Source organism: Ornithodoros turicata, chromosome 2 (genome assembly GCF_037126465.1).
Source record: "Ornithodoros turicata isolate Travis chromosome 2, ASM3712646v1, whole genome shotgun sequence".
NCBI classification, from domain to species: domain Eukaryota; kingdom Metazoa; phylum Arthropoda; class Arachnida; order Ixodida; family Argasidae; genus Ornithodoros; species Ornithodoros turicata.
The window spans coordinates 100,933,781-100,953,580 of NC_088202.1; positions in this window are offsets into that span (position 1 = coordinate 100,933,781).

A 19,800-nucleotide genomic window follows, 5' to 3' on the forward strand; every position below is an offset into this window, starting at 1 on the left:
GGGAACAGCTCGTTCTGGGGAGCCCCTCGGCTCTGGCTGTATTTTTAAAGGAGGGCGAGTGTCAAACTATGCATCCAGTGCGTGAACAGGCAGACAGGCAGTCTGGAGGCATAAGGTTTAAGAGGCACGGGAGCCTTGAATAACACTGATGCAGTATAGAGTCCGCCGGTCTGTCGCCTCGTTGCATGAGTAGAGAGAGACCGTCAATTTTTACGAGGGCTGGTCAAACGTGTGCAACTGTGAATGTAAGAAACACCTAGGCGGAACATACACAAGATGGCAAACACGACATTTGCGGCCTCCATGCCATAGAACAACTCAACGAGGCAATCGTGAAAGAAGGCAGGCCATACTACCAAAAGGCTAAAAATATTTCATAAAATAACTAAATCACACTCGACGACACATATCAGCTAAATTTATTGAACCTCGGTTGAACTGCTTCGCTAATGTATGTTCGACAACGCACCGAAAAAGAATAGAAGAACCTAGTTGGCATTCCTCTCTCTAACTGTTCTGCATGATACAAGTACTATTTATCTGCTACGGACAATCAAATAAACAACTCATCACGCGCAAACAGTAACTTTGCAATCACTTGCACGACTAAAAACTACTGGTCCCATTGTCCATATTCCTCAGCATCACACTACTTCTACGTGTCTCCCAACTCCCTGAAAAGCATGCGAATATACGGGAGAAAATAAAATTGGACACTGTAGAGGGGAATTGCATTATTTTTACTATATTCGGCGGGACTTCACTTAAAAGAGTTGTTGCACATGAGAGGATCACAGGGCAAGAGCAGTACTATTAGGTATAGATTGAGAAGTTACCCGTCCAAAAGAACTCGTTACAAGTTAAGTTACCGTGTGAAAAATGTAACTAAGTTAATAACGAAGTTCTTCAGACTGAAATGTAACTCGCGGTTACTGAGTTACCTAAAAAAAAAGAACGAGTTACTTCCAAGTTACTGTGGACACAAAATAGCATTACGCAGGTGCAGCGCGCTTGAGCAGTTGAGTTAGACCTTTAGTTACCTGTGGAGGAAGCAACACGCCTAGATCGTCTTCGCTTATATCCAACAATAGACCTCTCCCTGTTTGTAAACAAATTGTGGCATAGGGTTCGACAGCGCCACAAATTTGGTAGAGTTGAACCATGGACCGTGGTTGAACTACGCTCGAAGCTAGAGGTGCACAAGGTCGCGCACGGTCTTGAGGGGATTACGATGGTCCCTGGAAGGGACGTGACCTTCTGTCCTACTGTTCTTTCAATAGGAGGCAGCGAACAAGTGCCCGTTCGTGGAACCCAACCCTCTCCTTCCGATTTGTTTCGGTTTCAGTCTGTCTACCAGCGTCATGATGACGTTTCTCTGGTAGAGGTCTATTCGAACGCTTTGCATCTTACTCCCTGTGGGCGCACAATGGTTCAGCTTCATTTCAATGGCAGCGGTTCTTACTTCCTGAATAAAATACTGTCATTCACTGAGTATCACGTTTTATTGCAAAAAATGCCATGAAGGAACCGGAGAGAAAGGAAGAAAATATGCGCAAGTGAGTGAAAAGCGAATTAGAAGTAAATTGGAACTTAACTTACTTTGGCAAAGTTACCTGAAAAAGGAACGAGTTCCTCTGAAAGTTACCACGGCGCAAAAGTACCGAGTTAAGTTACACGTTACCAAAGAAAGGAACTTAGTTACAGTAACGAGTTACTTGTAACGAGGTAAAACGAGTTACTTGTAACGAGTTACCTCGAACTCTGCTATTAGGGTAAGAAACTACGGCAATGAGAAACGCCGGCACCCCCGCCAGGGCAGCGCCACCGTCACGTCTGGTCCGTTCGCGTATTTTTTCCCGCGCGCGGCGGGCGGCGCGTGTGCGGAGGGTTGTCCGCGCGCTTATAACATGCATTTACATGCAAAGAGGAGTCATACACAAAAAGTACAAGTGAAAATATATTTATTAAAGCCAATTATATTGCCAACACTGCTGGGAATTATTGTAATGCCAATAGTGCTGCCAATCAAGTGAAGGAGAAAAACCCAGCCGAAAAACTTTCACCACCTGAAACAGATGAAACAAAATGCAAATCAGTTCATGTAAAGAATATACATAATTTGTTCACTATTAATTTATCCAGTCATCAGATTCTGAAAGAAAACATAATATCAACATTCATCACATTGCTTACCAATTATTCACTTGCTGAGTCCCGCACCAATGACCTGAAAGATGATTTATTATTATATGAAACTACATTCGCATTCAATAATGCATACAATACTGCGGCCACACTGGATAATCTAAAAAAGACACATTTTAATATCAACAATCGTACTTCCATTATAGTGACAATAATCTGAAAGAAAATCTCATTTGATGTGATATTCTACTTTCAATGATACACATATTGCGGCGGCGGCGGCGGACCCCAATAATCTGAAAGAGAATCTCGTTTATTATCATAATCTACCTTCATTAATACATACAATACTGCCGCCACACTGGATAATCTGAAAAAAGGGACATTTTAATATCAACAATCATACTTAAATTATAGTAATAAGAATCTGAAAGAGAATCTAACAGGATTTTAATTACAAGTTCCGATAGATGTATGCAATTAATTGTGAACAGCACATACCCTGGAAGACCATGGGACGGAGTGGACGGGTTGTTCCAATTACCTATCGCTGAGTAGACAGCAGTCTCATGGGATGCTCTGCTCTGCATTTATGCCTAGAGGGTGAACACTACTAAAGTTTCTAGCTCATTGTATGCTGTGGCTTGGCCAGCAATGCTTCGACTCAGCAGTAACCGCGTTTGTTTCCATATGTTTCGAGCGATTCAAAATTTCCGGAAATTTTGCATCTCTACGTGGGACACGAACGACAAGAACGACACGAACACAAGAGGAAATAAAATCTATAACACCACATTTAATCAAAAAAGATATTCTTAATCATTACGATTACGACCCAGAACAATTCAGCTTGAACAATAGTCAAGGAATAGAAATATCGAAATAAATGGAGTGCCCTTCTCACAAGACGAATCTATATTCTCGAATTGATAAAGAAATTGGGTGATGCCATCTGAGAACCTATACACACTAATGACATTGAAGTTTGCCATCGTGTTCCCATTCCCAAGGGACGCTCCCACAACATTGTTGTACAGTTTTGCCATAGCGGTAAACTGGACATGGTTCTCGAAAAGGCGAGGAAAAAACGGCTTGTTACTACCGACCTTGGAATTACTGATGCCCAGCCAATGTACGTGAATGAGCACTTATGTCCAGATCTGAAGAAAGTTACTTGTTATGACTAATGCTCAAAAGAAAACATCGAAATGGAAGTTTGCGTTGGTGAGACATGGCCAGATCTTCGCCCGTCAGGATGAGTCTGCGCCTGTCATCCGAATTCTGTGCCCCGATGATCTGTCAAAAATGACTTAGAAATGCTTATGCTTCTTACTATTGTTGCTAGCCTTTGGTCTGTCAAACTGAAATGGCAACAGAACATGCTGATTGTCGGTACTATTCCTTAGATGAACTGGAGGTGCTTAAAAATTACAAATTCTCTGCCATCCACGTAAATATCCGCAGCCTTCGGAAACACTATGATGACTTATATAACATGATCTCAACCTCTAAACTAACAACTGCTATTATTGGTGTTACAGAAACATGGCTTCGTGAAACCGAAACTACTATCTATAATATCCCCGGATATCGTGCAGAGTTCTGTTGTCGTAAAGATAATCCACACGGTGGTGCTGCTATATTCATTTCTTCGCTCCTGTCATATTCTCACAGAAAAGATTTATTCATTAATGTTGATATGTGCGAGTCTGTTTGGGTAGAGGTAGCAAAATGTTCAATCACTGGCCTCCGCCGTAATCTTATTGTTGGAATTGTATATCGTTCCCAGAGTGCTCCATACAGCGACTTCTGTAATGCTCTTGAAGCAGTTTTAAGTGCTTTGTCCACCGAAAAGGAATATGTACTTATCCTTGGAGACACCAACATTGACATTTCTGACTCATCATCATCTACATGCTCCGCTTACACTAACTGCTTTACTAGCTATGGCTTCCCATGCCTTGTTACTATTCCAACCAGAGTATCGGATACTTCCAGTTCGACCATCGACCACATATTTAGTAACCTGGATCAATTCACAACATCAGGGGTAATAAGGCATGACATTTCTGATCATTATCCCATTTTCACTACTTCGAGCTTTAGGGTGAAGCTTGTGAAGAAAGAGTCCATCAGGTCTCACGTCAATGAACATAAATTCCTTGAATCACTTGGTTCCACAGATTGGTCTTTCATTCTTAACTCCTGCCTGCCAGAGGAATGCTACAGTAGCTTAGTATCTCACATCGCCAGCACACTACCCTCCTGTACTACATATAGTAGGGCCACAGGAAAATATTGTTCGCCACTCAACCTAGGGATAACTTCTGGCCTTCTCACCTCTATCCAGAGGAAAAATAATCTATTTAAGAAAGTTAAAAGATCCCCAAATAACACGGTGCTTAAGGAACACTACCATAAATTTTCTAACTACCTTACCTCCATGCTCACACTTGCAAAACGGAGATATTACTTTGATGAAATTGAAAAACACTTGAGCAACCCAAGGAAAAATTGGAAACTTATCAATACTTTGATTGGAAGCAGCAGTCAAAGCACTATGCCTGCTGAAATGCATCATGGTGATAATGTTTACAGCGAGGACAATGAGATTGTGGACGCTTTCAACTTGCATTTTGCATCTGCATCTGTTGCTTCGAATTTCGTACCACTCAGCAGATGTCCCCACTCAGTTTTCCTTCGTCCAACTTCACCTGACGAGGTCACTGAAGTTATCACCCACCTAAAAGTCACGGCCTCTGGTTTAGATGGCATCAGCGCTCGCCATATTAAACTTGCGAAAAACATCTTAGCATCGCCTTTAGTGCATGTTTTCAACTTAATTTTCAAATCTGGCGTCTTCCGTTCTGGATTAAAATATGCCAGAATAACTCCCGTTTACAAAAAGGGCGACCGTGCCATTGACAATTACCGCCCTATTGCCATCCTTCCATTTTTTAGTAAAATCTTCGAGAAACTTCTTGTAACACGACTTAACAATTATCTCAGGAATTTTAACTTGCTAACTCCGAATCAATTCGACTTTAGACATAACTACTCAACTGAATGTGCAGTTTTAGAGTTTACTGATAGAATCAAACACGGGATCGACTCAAATGAGGTCTCTGCTGCTGTTCTCGTTGATCTTATAAGGCTCTTGATACCATTAATCACAGTATTCTCTTATCTAAATTGGACAGCTATGGTATTTGTGGCCCTACCAACCAATTAATTGCTAACTATCTTCTTGAGTACTAGTATTATTAGTCTAGTATTACGTTTCTTGGTGTATCAATTGACTGCCACCTTAATTTCTCTGCTCATATTACTAATATTTGTCGTCGCGCCGCCTTTGGCTTACATGTACTTACGAAGGTTAGAGATTTTCTTCCCGTCGCATCTTGATTTTTGGTTGGTGGTTGGAAAAATAAGGGGAGGTTGAATTCGCGCAAGCGAATTCGTACGATGGAAATGGAATGCGTACGATCGATACGATTCCACACGGATGGAATGCGTATGATCGATTCGTACGCGAAGGAAACGGTACGATCGTACCACAGAAGGTGCGAGCGCACCGCAAAAGTTCACCTGGGCGAGCGTCTCGACCGCGACCACGCAGGACCGAGCGCGCCGTTCACATCAAGGATCATAGTAATGTCCACGCACCGTCTAGTACAGGGTTTCTAGTCCAGATTTCACAATGAAATTGACAAGAGCATTGAAGGCCGCGTCCCTGTGCTTAGCGTCCCATACGCATAAGACTTTCCCTATGCTGAAGTCCCTGCTGTCGAGACGGCCAATGGTCTGCCTCAAGATGCCTCTTTGTGCAGCATGTTTTGGACAATGCATGGTGATATGTTCAGTGTTTCCCACTGTCCCGCACAGTAAACAGTTGGGTGAGTCCACCTTGCCCACTTTATGCAAAAACTGGCGACCATAGGGCACATTCAGGCGTAGACGATGTAGGAGAGTTTCTATGTGTCTGGGCGTTTTTTGAAGGTATGGTAAAATTCAGCTCCAGGTCTAGCGTGCGCAGCAGTGACGGACCCCTGTCGGCTTGGTGCCATTTTGTCCTGAGGATGTCATCAGTCATAGATTTTAGGAGAGATTTGATGTCCTGCTTAGAAAACGTGACTAGATGTTCTGTCGATGACAGGTGTGCGATGTTCGGCATTTCGTCCGCCTTCTCGTTACCACTTATGCCAATATGGCCAGGTATCCACTGAAGAATGACGTCGTGGCCGAAGTCTGTGCACTTGCGATACACTAACAGGAGGTCTCGTACTGTTGACGCCATACGGCCTTTTTCTAAGAACGATGAGATAGCTTCAAGGCCGGCTTTGGAGTCGCAGTACACTATCCATTGCGCAGGCAGCTCGAGCGTGGCAAGGTAAGTCATGGCTAGCTGTAGAGCTACCAGCTCCGCTGTCGTCGATAATGTCCTGTGAGACAATCGTGCTATGCCTTCCCTCTTGTGCTCTGGTATTACAAATGCGGAGGCAGACCCGGATAGAGTCGTGGACCCGTCCGTGAAGATGGCTACACGACCTTTGTGCTTTTCCATCAATTCTAGGCAGTGCTGCCTCATGGCCAAAGGCGGGAGGCTTGACTTTCCCTGGTTGATCCCGGGTACGGTGGTACAGATAGGATGTGTGTAGCGTCCATGGAGGGTGCGGGTCCGCTTGTTGCGGCCGTGCTGTTGGCAATGTACGTCGATATGGAGAGAGTGCTTTTAAGAAAGAAGAGTTTCGGCGAAGCAGCTTCCGCACCAGGGGATGGTGATCATGCTGAGTGCACAGGCGAAGGTAATGCCGAACCGTTTCACGCACCCTTAGTGCCTTGAACGGAGGTTCTTTGGCCTCTGCTACGGTCAGTGTGTTAGAGGTGGCACTGGGTACCCCAAGGCAGACCTTCAAACTCCTTGCTAAGACGCCTTGCAGCATGTTCTCCGACGTAGCGCAAATGTTGTTCAGAACTAGAAGATGATACGCTGCCATTTGCTGGATGAGGGCTCTGTGCACAGTGAGTAGTGACGACGTTGACATTCCCCAACGGGGCCCCGTGAGATGCCGTAGTGTGTTAATCCGAGCGTCAGCTGTGCCCTTCAGATACTTGGTATGGCGGCCCATGTTAGTTGTGCGTCGATTATAACTCCCAGAAAGCGATGACGTGAAACCCGTTGGACTGGCTGTGTCGAGAGCTGCAATTGGAAGTTGTTCATCTATTTCCGTGGGGTAGGAAGACCGTCTTTTCGGGAGATATGTCCATTCCTCTCTGTGTCAAGAATGTTAGCGTACAGTCGAGGGCATGTTGAAGCCGCCGTTGCAGCGCTAGTAACTGTACTCCCGATGTCCATAGGCAGATGTCATCGGCGTACATACTGATGTGTATATTGCATATTGATGTTATAATGTTAAGAGAAACGGAGGTGACTCAGTCTGTTTATTATCGGGCCAGCACGAGAGGAAGAGACCGCCACCCGTGCCAGAGAACGTCTTCGTCCTCTCACGCTCGCCTATTACCCGTGACAATATTGCAGTTGCTGTGGAAGGTCCGCCATAACCACATTGAAAAGCAACGGACTAAGAACGCTGCCTTGTGGTACTCCACTCGGGAGGTCGTATCTGTCGCTGTCTCCATCTTCTGTCTTCATGTATACGGACCGCCCTCGAAGAAAATCCGCAAGCCAACGTAGGGTCCAACTCTTGATTTCTCTTTACTATGCGTTCATTCATTCTCACTTGTCGTACTGTCTTACTTCATGGGGGTCATCTTATACTTCCCACCTCACTCCGTTGTATCGTATCCAAAAAAGAGCCATCCGCATAATTACCTTCACTCCTCCCTGTCGTCAGCTGTTTAATACCCTTCAAATACTACCACTTCCAGCACTGTTTCAGTCTCGTTCCCTCTTGCTTTTCTTTAGGTATTTAAAACAGGACATCCATCTACGTCACGTAAGACTAATGCCATCATTTACTAGTTCCACTCGTTTTTTTCATTCTCGTAATTACCTCTTGTGCCGAGTTAAAACTACTGTGGGAAACAAATGTTCAGTTTTACGTCAGTAAGTTTGTGGAACTCTTTACCTATCCATCTGAAAGACATTCCTTCATTTCATCGTTTCCGTCATGCCCCGAAGCATCATCTCTTGATGACGGTGACTTAGTCACTGAACGCTAGATCACAGCTACCTCTTTAATCCCTCATTCTCATTCATTCTCCTTTTTGTTATTGTTTTCCATTCTGTATCTTCTATGTTTGCTAATTGCTGTATATATCTCTTCAGTTGCCTGTACTTGTTGATTTCCTGTTTGTTTCTTGTGTATTTATCTTATTTATTTACTTATTGTATTTATTTCACATGTGTATTATTTAATCCTGGGTGGCCCCTCCTCTAGCTCTGCTAAGGGGCCCCCGTTGCTGTCACTGTACCTTATATCTGCAATAAAGAAACAAACAAACAAGCAAAATTACAAGTTTTATTATAAAAAGTCTAATATTCCTATACGTGACCACCATCATTGCAATAGCGGGATTGTAATTACAAGTGCGGATAGATGTATGTAATTAATTGTGAACAGCAGAGACCCTGGAAGACCACGGGACACGAACGACACGACGACACGAACACAAGAGGAAATAAAATCTATAACGCTACATTTAATGAAGGAAGATAGTCAAAATAACAGAGAAGAATAATGTATCATTTTAACTATCATAAAATCATCCTCGTGATTTAATCTAATCGAACACTATGCAATTTTCATTCTAAGAGACACTACATGCCTTACCTTGTTTTATGAATTCAACACAGAAAATAGATGTGATAAAAATGAACTTCACCGCATGGTACGCTCCTAGCCAACAACTAGCTCTAATGATATCTGCCCTGATTTGTTGAAGACGGGAGGCGTAAGCCTGTTTTGTGACAGTTATGAACATTTCGAGTGCAATATAGAATCTAAGTTTCATATGGTTTGTTCTAACATTACACAACATTGAATTAGTAAATTTATTATGAAGTGGATAGTATAGAGATAAGGAAATAATGAGAAACAACACAATCAACCGCTAGCATTAATAGAGAGCCAAACCTGCGCACCATCCAACACGTAGGAAATAATAGCTAAACAATATCATATCGAAACAAGAAACATTACAAATTTAATACTGTGGCTACAACAGACTTAATGCTGAATAACAGAGAAACACTCTAGACGGCGCATCATCCAACACATAAACAACAGATACATGCAGGAAAATAATACCGAAACAATCTATCAAAACAAGAAACATTACAAATTTAATACTGTGACCACAACGGACTCGTAACGCTGAATGACAGAGAAACACTCTAAACGGCGCACCATCCAACACGTAAACAACGGATACACGCAGGAAAATAATAGCGAAACAATCTATCAAAACGAGTTTATTTATCACAACAAATTTAATACTGTGACCAGCACAGACGTAACGCTGAAGAACAGAGGAACACTCTACCTAAGCAGCAAAATGTACTGAAAGTCGAGTGCAATAGGGGTGGACGGTATGTGTCTTATCAATGTTCTTTAGTTACAAGAGTCTGTTCAGGGCCTTGCACCTACCCGTCCACCCCTATTGCACTCGACTTTCAGTACATTGTGCTGCTTGGGTAAGCGGCGGCACGTAAACAACAACAGAGGAAAATAATCTATCATTGAACCATCATAAAATCATCTTTGTGACTTACTAATCGAGCACCATACAATTTTCATTCTAACAAACGATACAAACCTTACGTCGACGGTGGCATCCAACACATGGGTTCAGTACAATATGTGAAGATCTCGGTTTTTCTTCAAAGCCCAGAGACATTATTGCTCTATCTGTAAGACCAAAGCGAAGCAACTGCGTATGATTTATCACTCAAAGGGTTGGGGCTATACTGCTTCTTTCAGCAAACAGGACCCTCTCAAGGTCAGATAAGATAGTACAAAGGCGATATATTTTATTGTACATCGCAAATAGATGTTGGCATTATTCGCGGGGATCACTATCTTTTCACGCATTCTTTCCTTGAAACGGAAGTCTTTACTCAAAGTGGAGTACAAGTCGGCTAAGTTTGTACAGAGACGATATTTTTTATTGAACATGTAGAGAAGGTCGAAATGATTCAATGATAGAAACAATACTCAATCAAACACGAGAAACGAATTTAATTTCATCATTTTTTGTAATATCTTGCAAGAGAAAGGTCTATATAGATGAACCACACAAAAACACAACTCAGAAATATGAGGCATTCCCAACTCAGAGGTTATTTCTACTGATGTCAATCGAGTGATCAATTGAAACAAATACAAGACAATAATTATTTCAGGCAGTACCTTTCCAAGCAAGCGAGAAATAATTAAAAGTTTTCCTATAGAGGAAATCGACAGATACAATTAATACATCATGCATACATAATTCCCAACTCATAGAATATCAATCGAGTGAACACCTGAAACAAAGTCAAAACAATAATTAATTCAGAAAAAAACACTTGTGCAACAACTTGTGCAACAAAGTGCAAGTTGCTGAAGCGATACAAATACGGCGACAACGTATCGATTGCATTAATCAACGCTGGATTCAAGCGACCAATAATAAGACATCATTATGTAATGTATTCCGAATTCATCAACCAAGACAACAAACGAAAACTTCAGAGCTTGGAATAGAACAATTGTAATTTATCGAAACAAACAAGCGTATAACTGAAATAATAAATGTAATTTTGGCAACAATATAACGAATTCTACGCATGACAATGAAAACAGCTTATTAGTATGGTTAGATTGAAGATCGCTAAGGAAACGAATATTCCACACTATGTGCAAGAATTCTCATATGGAATCAGAGCGGACCATCAATTAGGTTTTATCCGTTTACACTCTGTACAACTTCAACACCCGGATGATAGAATTGCCGGAGAAGGATCGGTCATTGAAATTTAGAGGCATGATACATCAGCCTTTGATTACAAAAGAGGATCACTAATCTTTTGTGAAAACTTAGCATATTTCATGAATTAAATTCCACAGTGCATGTACATTTTTCAAACAGTTGGACTAGTCCTCTTATGCATGAGCAAATGACAAATGTGTAATTCAAAGTATGTCTATAACATCTTTTGACAATATATGTTGAAAGGAATCTGTTATCAGGTGCCACGATGCAAATGGAGGATTTTACAAGCATGACGTGCAGGCGAAGTCTACATTTCTAATCACTAGCTTAAGCTATAGATTAAAAAGTTGTGCATATAGTCACACGTACTATACAAGATATTTGATTGTGGCTTAAATGCTAAAATTTATCGATTCACTTCCAGGAGAAGTGGAGACTTCTCCTTCACTTCCAGGAGAAGTGGAGACTACCACACATCAGCAAGTGTTTAATTAAAATTTGAACGGGTACGTGTCGCGATTTACGATCTGTGTTGTAGAATGTGTAATTTCTCAATACGCAAGCTTTAGCTCGCTCACTTCGACAAGCACTCTTTTGCGATTACAGATAATTTCAATAGAAGAGTTTGATATTTTCTACATACAGTACAACACAACGTGGATTCTCTGTGCCGTGGAGATTATTACGAATATTTTCCGATATATTTTCCGTGTATTCATGCTGCTTGCTTAGAAGTGGTTTGTCTGAATTAATTATTGTTTTGACTTTGGTTCAGGTGTTCACTCGATTGATATTCTATAAGTTGGGAATTATGTATGCGTGATGTATTAATTGCGTCTGTCGATTTCCTCTATAGGAAAACTTTTAGATATCTCTCGCTTGCTTAGAAAGTTACTGCCTGAAATAATTATTGTCTTGTATTTGTTTGAATTGATCACTCGATTGACATCAGTAAAAATAATCTCTGAGTTGGGAATGCCTCATATATGTGTGTTGTGTTTCACATATGATGTTTCTGTGTGGTTCATCTATATAGAACATTCTCTTGCAAGATATTACAAAAAATTGATGGAATTAAATTCGTTTCTCGTTTTTGATTGAGTATTGTTTCTATCATTGAAGAATTTCGACTTTCTGTTCAATAAAAAATATCGTCTCTCTACAAACTTAGCCGACTTGTACTCCACTTTGAATAAAGACTTCCGTTTCAAGGAAAGAATGCGTGAAAAGATAGTGATCCCCGCGAATAATGCCAACATCTATTTGCGATGTACAATAAAATATATCGCCTTTGTACTATCTTATCTGACCTTGAGAGGGTCCTGTTTGCTGAAAGAAGCAGTATAGCCCCAACCCTTTGAGTGATAAATCATACGCAGTTGCTTCGCTTTGGTCTTACAGATAGAGCAATAATGTCTCCGGGCTTTGAAGAAAAACCGAGATCTTCACATATTGTACTGAACCCATGTGTTGGATACCTCCGTCAAAGTAAGGTTTGTATCGTTTGTTAGAATGAAAATTGTATGGTGTTCGATTAGTAAGTCACGAAGATGATTTTATGATGGTTCAATGATAGATTATTTTCGTCTGTTGTTGGTTACGTGGCGCTGCTTACAGTGTTCCTCTGTTCTTCAGCGTTAAGTCTGTGCTAGTCACAGTATTAAATTTGTAATGTTTCTCGTTTTGATAGATTGTTTCGCATTATTTTCCTGCGTGTATCTGTTGTTTATGTGTTGGATGGTGCGCCTTTTAGAGTGTTTCTCTGTTATTTAGCATTACGAGTCCGTTGTGGTCGCAGTATTTAATTTGTAATGTTTCTTGTTTTGATAGATTGTTTCGGTATTATTTTCCTGCATGTATCTGTTCTTTACGTGTTGGATGATGCGCCGTTTAGAGTGTTTCTCTGTTATTCAGCATTAAGTCTGTTGTAGTCACAGTATTAAATTTGTAATGTTTCTTGTTTTGATATGATATTATTTAGCTATTTCCCTACGTGTTGGATGGTGCGCAGGTTTTGCTCTCTATTAATGCTAGCTGTCGATTGTGTTGTTTCTCATTATTTCCTTATGTCTATGCTATCCACTTCATAAGAAATTAAAAGTTGTAAGTAAAGTAGTAAGATTAATTAAAAGTTGTAAGTAAAGTAGTAAGATTAATTAAAACTTGTAAGTAAAGTAGTAAGATTAATTAAAAGTTGTGCAACGTTGGAACAAAACATATGAAAAGTAGATTCCCTATTGCACTCGAAATGTTCATAACTGTCACAAAACAGGCTTACGCCTCCCGTCTTCAACAAATCAAGGCATATATCATTATAGTTGGTTATTGGCTAGGAGTGTGCTATGTGGTGAAGTTCATTTTTATCATATCTATTTTCTGTGTTGGATTCATAAAACAAGGTGAGGCCTGTAGTGTCTCTTAGAATGAAAATTGCATAGTGTTCGATTAGATTAAATCACGAGGATGATTTTATGATAGTTAAAATGATACATTGTTCTCCTCTGTTGTTTTGATTAAGCCTATCTTCCTTGATTAAATGTCGCGTTATAGATTTTATTTCCTCTTGTGTTCCTGTCGTTGTGTCGTTCATGTCCCGTGGTCTTCCAGGGTCTCTGCCGTTCACAATTAATTACATACATCTATCGGCACTTGTAATTATAATCCCGCCATTGCAATCATGGTGGTCATGTATAGGAATATTAGACTTTTTATAATAAAATTTTGATTGTAATCGTATTGATTAAGAATATCTTTTTTGATTAAATGTAGTGTTATAGATTTGATTTCCTCTTGTGTTCGTGTCGTTCGTGTCCCATGGTCTTCCAGGGTATCTGCTGTTCACAATTAATTACATACATCTATCGGCACTTGTACCTAAAATCCTGTGAGATTCTCTCTCAGATTCTTGTTGCTATAATTCATGTATGATTGTTGATAATGTCCCTTTTTTCAGATTATCCAGTATGGCCACAGCATTGTATGTATTAATGAAAGTAGATGATGATATTAAACGAGATTCTCTCAGATTATTGGGGTCCACCTCCACCGCCGCCGCCGCAATGTGTGTATTATTGAAAGTAGAATATTATATTAAATGAGATTCTCTTTCAGATTATTGTTGCTATAATGGAAGTATGATTGTTGATATTGAAATGTGTCTTCAGATTATCCAGTGTGGCGCAGTATTGTATGTATTATTGAATGCGAATGTAGTTTCATATAATAATAAGTCATCTTTCAGGTCGTTGGTGCGGGGCTCCGTAAGTGCATGATTGGTAAGCAATGTGATGAATGTTGATATTATGTATTCTTTCAGAATATGATAACTGAATGTATTAATAGTGAATAAATTATGTATATTCTTTAGATGCACTATCTTGCGTTTTGTTTCTTCTGTTTCAGGTGCTGAAGGTTTTTCGGCTGGGTTTTTCTCCTTCACCTGATTGGTAGCACTATTGGCATTACAATTGGCTTTAATAAATATATTTTCACTTGTACTTTTTGTGTATGACTCCTCTTTGTTGTTGTATATGCATGTTAGAAGAGCGCGGACAACCCTCCGCACACGCGCCGCCCGCCACGCGCGGGAAAACATACGCGAACGGACTAGACGTGACGGTGGCGCTGCCCTGGTGGGGGTGCCTGCGTTTCTCATTGCCGTAGTTTCTCACCCTAATAGTACTACTGGCAAGTCCACCTCAACGGCAAGAAAATAAATGAAACAGGAAGAAAAACTTCCTCTCTGGTCTTTCGCTGTTCCCCCCATTCTATGGAAAGCAGCAGTAGCGGAGGAAGGGTCCGCCGCTACCTGAATTTGTGACTGAAAAAGTATTTCCGCCATGAAATTTTTAAAATGTGGCGGGATCGCTACTGAAAAGACTTGCTCATACGGTGTACGGGCTGTGCACAACATTGAATGTAAACTCCAAGCGCTAAAAAGATGGGGCTAAACAGCGGAAGCGCCTTCAGGTTTCACGCGTCACCCCCTCTAGCATCATCCATCGATCTAGCCGATAAAGCTTTCAATGTGTTGACTGACGATCTATTTCTGTAGACAAAACTTTATCGAAACAAAGTTCGCTTGGGCACGCTTTGTTCATCAAACATCCTCGATGGCAACGTGTTATCGGTTTAGTAATCATACATCGGGGCGCTGATGAGAATAACGAAACGGAAGTACAAGTCCAGCTAAGAGTTTGGAAGGTGGTGGTCATGGTGGTACGATGTTCAAACGAAGAGGAGAGTTGGGAAGGTCAAGGTGCTTTCATGGGTGGTACGAAAAGCGCAAAAAAAAAAGGGGGGGGGGGAGATCGGCATGGACGTAGATAAAAAGCACCACCTCCCCTGTACTCGGATGTCCTGCGTTGGTGTCAAATGAACATGGTTCGTTACACTAACGTCATGGTGACGTTGGCCACCTACTTTGCTCACATAAGACACAATTACATTTCGCGTTCTGGGATGTTTCTTGATCGTGTTAGAGTGTAGTGAGTGAAGAGTCTTAAAGCATAAGATTCCAAAATCACAAGTGTCTGGGGTCTTCGCTTATCGTTATCCCGTAGCGCGCGTTGGTGGTGGTGGTGATTCTGAAAGAGCTCGCCGTTGTCGGCCTCACAGAGGTGAGCAACATCACGACTAACGCTCTGGGGGAACATGCGTCCTGGGCCGACTTCTAAGGGAACTGTGTCGACATATGTCTGAAAGTGCTTGAGCGTTAAATGGTGGTGGTGGTGGTGAAGATGAAAACTGCTCGCCATGGTTGGCCACGCTGAAAGCGGGCAGCGTCACGACTAAAACGCAGAAGAAAAAGAAAAGACTGCACTACACTATAGGCGCGATATAAGCCGCGTTTCCTTTAGGAAGGCTCCCAGAGCAGCAGTCCGGCGTCGTCACTCGCCAGGTGAGTTGCCACCAAAGATGATGTCAAATGTAGAGATGCTGGGGTCAGGGTTGAGCAGCTGTCTGCGTGCTTTGTTGTAGGTGGGACATTCAACCAGGATGTGACTTACGGTTTTCGAATCATTGAAGAGCACTGTCGACATAGGGGTGTCGGTGTAAGTGCAGGTCGGTGTAAGTCGGTGTAACGCTCTTCGCGAACGTTAAATGCATCACTTCGCCTGTGATTCACCACGAGCCCCTGTGCAAAGGCCAGTTGCAACGTTTCTTTGAACAGCAGCAGCAGCTTTAATTGATGATGATGATGATGATGATGTTGATGATGATTGGGGAGTTTCATCGCCAAGGGCGGTACCCTACCCTATTGCCGGTGGTGCCGTTTCTTTGAAATCGCGGCCTACGAAAGCGGTTTTTAGGTGCCGTCGCGTCACGTTTAGAGAACGTCTACATTAAAATAATGATAACTCTTGCAATGTGCGAGTTATTGGGGGAATGTATGCTCCAGCACGAGTCGGGCTATGGCTTACTTGACAGAATAAATTAAGTCTTATAAGGAAGCATCATGGACAACATTGCTATTGACGAAATTGTTCTTTGCGCTTACGGTCTCGCCGGAAGCGGCTGTAGCGTGCTGGAAATGGACATTCACTCTTCATGAACGACAACCTTCTTAGGTACAGCATCCAAGTCCCCATCGATGCCAAAGCTATCATTCGACTTAAAATGCAAGAGCAGTAACTGTTTTTCTTTTTTTTTAATTCCGTGTTAGCGCCGCGAAGCAACTGTGGCTATGAGCGGCGTACAGACGTGAACAGATGGAGAGAGTAGAGCAGGAAGGAGTGGGGGACAGGGGGGTTAGTATGCGTCCTGGGCCGACTTCAGGGGGAACTGTGCCGATATTCGTCTAGAAAGTCTTCGGAAAACCCAGGGAAAACCTCAGACAGCACAGCCGGTGACAGGATTCGAACCCGTGTCACCTCCCAGTCTCGGCGTGGAAAGCGATCATCCTAACCACTATGCCACGGGAGCTGGTAACAGTAACTGTTGACAGATGTTTCGAAGTTCACTTCGCGGGAACAATCACGTCTTGAGTACCATTAAGTTTTCTCTCACATGATCGCAAAAGTCGTTTATGCGCCAGAAAACACCAACTGCTCATCCTGAACGCTTACTGAAGGCAAGACCGACTCCTGGTGGTAGCCTAGCTGCTGGGTAGGGACTACCAGCAACAGCGAGTCCTGCATTCACTATGTGTTCATGAGAGTGAGTCGATGTTTCATAGCGCATGAGCGACTAGGCTATCTAAGCGCTCCTGTGAGAGAAAGCTCAAGGTAAGCAAGACGCGATTGTTCCTGCGAAGTGAACTTGCATGAACGCGCGAATGTAAATTTCATGGAGCAAATGTACTGCAAGCGGACGCATTGTGGACCAGCTGCCACGTAAGTTCACCCGTCCAAACTGAAGCCGCGATGCTACACGTGTTTCTCATTTAATATAATACAAAGCTCGCTACATATACCGTGAAGTGAGAGGAGTAAATGAGAAAAGGGCGCCGAGCCTAGAGCGCGTGTTCTATAATTTAGGTGGCTCCCTGATGCGCAGTTCGACTTGACGGGAATTGAGCCCGCTGCTGCCTGGGAGAACCGCATTAAAAATGGAAAAGAGGCTGTTACTTGCACGCTGTCGACTGTGCTTCCGAACAGGACGCGGTACCGCAGAGCTCTGTGTTCTACGCGAGACATAACAAATTCCACGGAAAGACTAATACCCGGCTTACATTCGTTGACAGGTTCAGGTCGCCCAAACCGTGAATAATACATAATTCTACGTAGCAATACTATGCAGTTGAAGATGCTTTGGATTATAGGACTTCCGCAATCTAACAGCTTCTTCATGCTGTCTTTCACTTTCAACCGGCGTCGGTCACAACGAACTTGTCTTCTCATCGACTCAAGGTTACGGGCTCGAATCCGTCCGGAGACGCGAACCATTTAGACACATCGCCCCCAGTGGGGAGCGTTAAATATGAGATTTCTGCTAAGATTTCGTCGCAGGTTAAGTAACTCTCAGGTGAACTTTGCAATCAGTAAAAAAAGGAATGGACCAGTTGCGGCGCCGCTCATGATCACGGTTGTATACGACACCGCCAACCACCGCCATAGTTTCACTCACCTTGACTTCTCGAAAACGTGCAAGCCATGGCCTTTGCTCAGCTTATGTCATGAGCTGACCACTTGGCCTCGTACTACCTCAAGCCTCCCTGCTCCACATTCTCACGCCAGTTCACGGTGTAACGAGTACATTAATCACAACATCAGTCACACTTGCTACGTTAGTCATTACACCAGTAGCTTTTGCTACATCAGTGTCTGCGTCACATCAGTCTCTCAATATCTCGTAATCATGCTGGTTTTGCACCGTTTGCACTTCCAGCGCAGTGTGTCGGAGATTTTCGGCGCACATCAAAAGAACCCCAGGTTGTCGAAATTATCCGCAGTCCTACCCGCGGCACGTGCTGCACGTACCCACACAATTGTGGGCGGATTCGCCTTACGTGTAATCTACACCCAATTATGATTTTCTCACGCTCATGCTTTTCTTTTAATGTCATCTTCTTCTGTAATCCATCTCATCCTTCTTTCACCGTTTGTTTGTCATCTTTTTTGCCATCTTTGTCTTTAATCCCTCGTCCTTCTTTCACCGTTTGTTAGTTTATCCTTTATTTCCAAATTCTTTTCTTTACTTTTTATTTATTTTATTCTTCTTTCATTTATTGTTCTTTTTCTTTACGGAATAGCGAGCCGACGTCCCGTTTGGCTGACCTTTCTCCCCCCTTTTTTTTCCTTTGGTCTAATAAATATATCCCCCCCCCCAATTATTATTATGCTATGCTGTTTTGTCATATTCTCTCACATACAAGTCATACTGTTAGTGATACACTACACACCACAAGCATGCTGCCACCGATGTTAATGGGGAGCGTGGGCGTTCCCAGGATTTTTTTCAGCGGGGAGGGGCAGAGTGCTTCGGGGAGGGGGAAAAGCATGCAGCCCCTTCATCTGTTTTCCTGGAGTCGCAAGCTGAGGACTGTGCGGGTGTTCATCTACAGGCTTCGCCTCAACGTGTCATACAGTGGCCGACTTTTGTTTAAGCTCGGCAAGGTTTCGTCCCCCAACTGCAGTCTGTGTGATGTAGTTGAAGACGTGGATCATATACTCCAAGACTGCCCGAGGTACAGCGCACACCGTTGTACCCTTGTGTTATCGCTGGCCCTCCTGGATAATCGGCCATACTCCACCGAAAAGGTTCTTGGGTGCTGGCCCGGAAATCCGCTCATACCTGCATGCGCGCCCTTGTATCATGCCTCGTCTCGACGGACCGCTTTGACACTTTGTGACGCTCTTTGTTTTTTGCACATTGAGATTTCGCACGTGGACTCTCCTACACTGTTACTTTTGGTGCCAAGTTTTGTGGTAATGTTTTCACCCATCCCGTTTCAAAGTGTATAGATTTGTGTAGTTTCCCTTCCTTCTCTGAATAACGCGTCCTGGAGTAGCCAGTCCCGAGTGGCTCGGGATAAACATCTCCAGTTTTTTTCTTTTCTTTTACAGGCAGTAAATGTACAATCTCAGAATATTTATCTATTCCATAGACTGAGTCTTCAGTACTGTTACGTCCCAATTGCTCTCACGTATTTTTCAGAAAATTAGAATTGAATATTACCAGCAACACGGTGTCGAAGTGTACACCAAATGCGCATTGCTCGTCGGGTACGGCAGAAAACTTCAGTGGACGCGGACAACACCAGGTCTAAAACGAAAG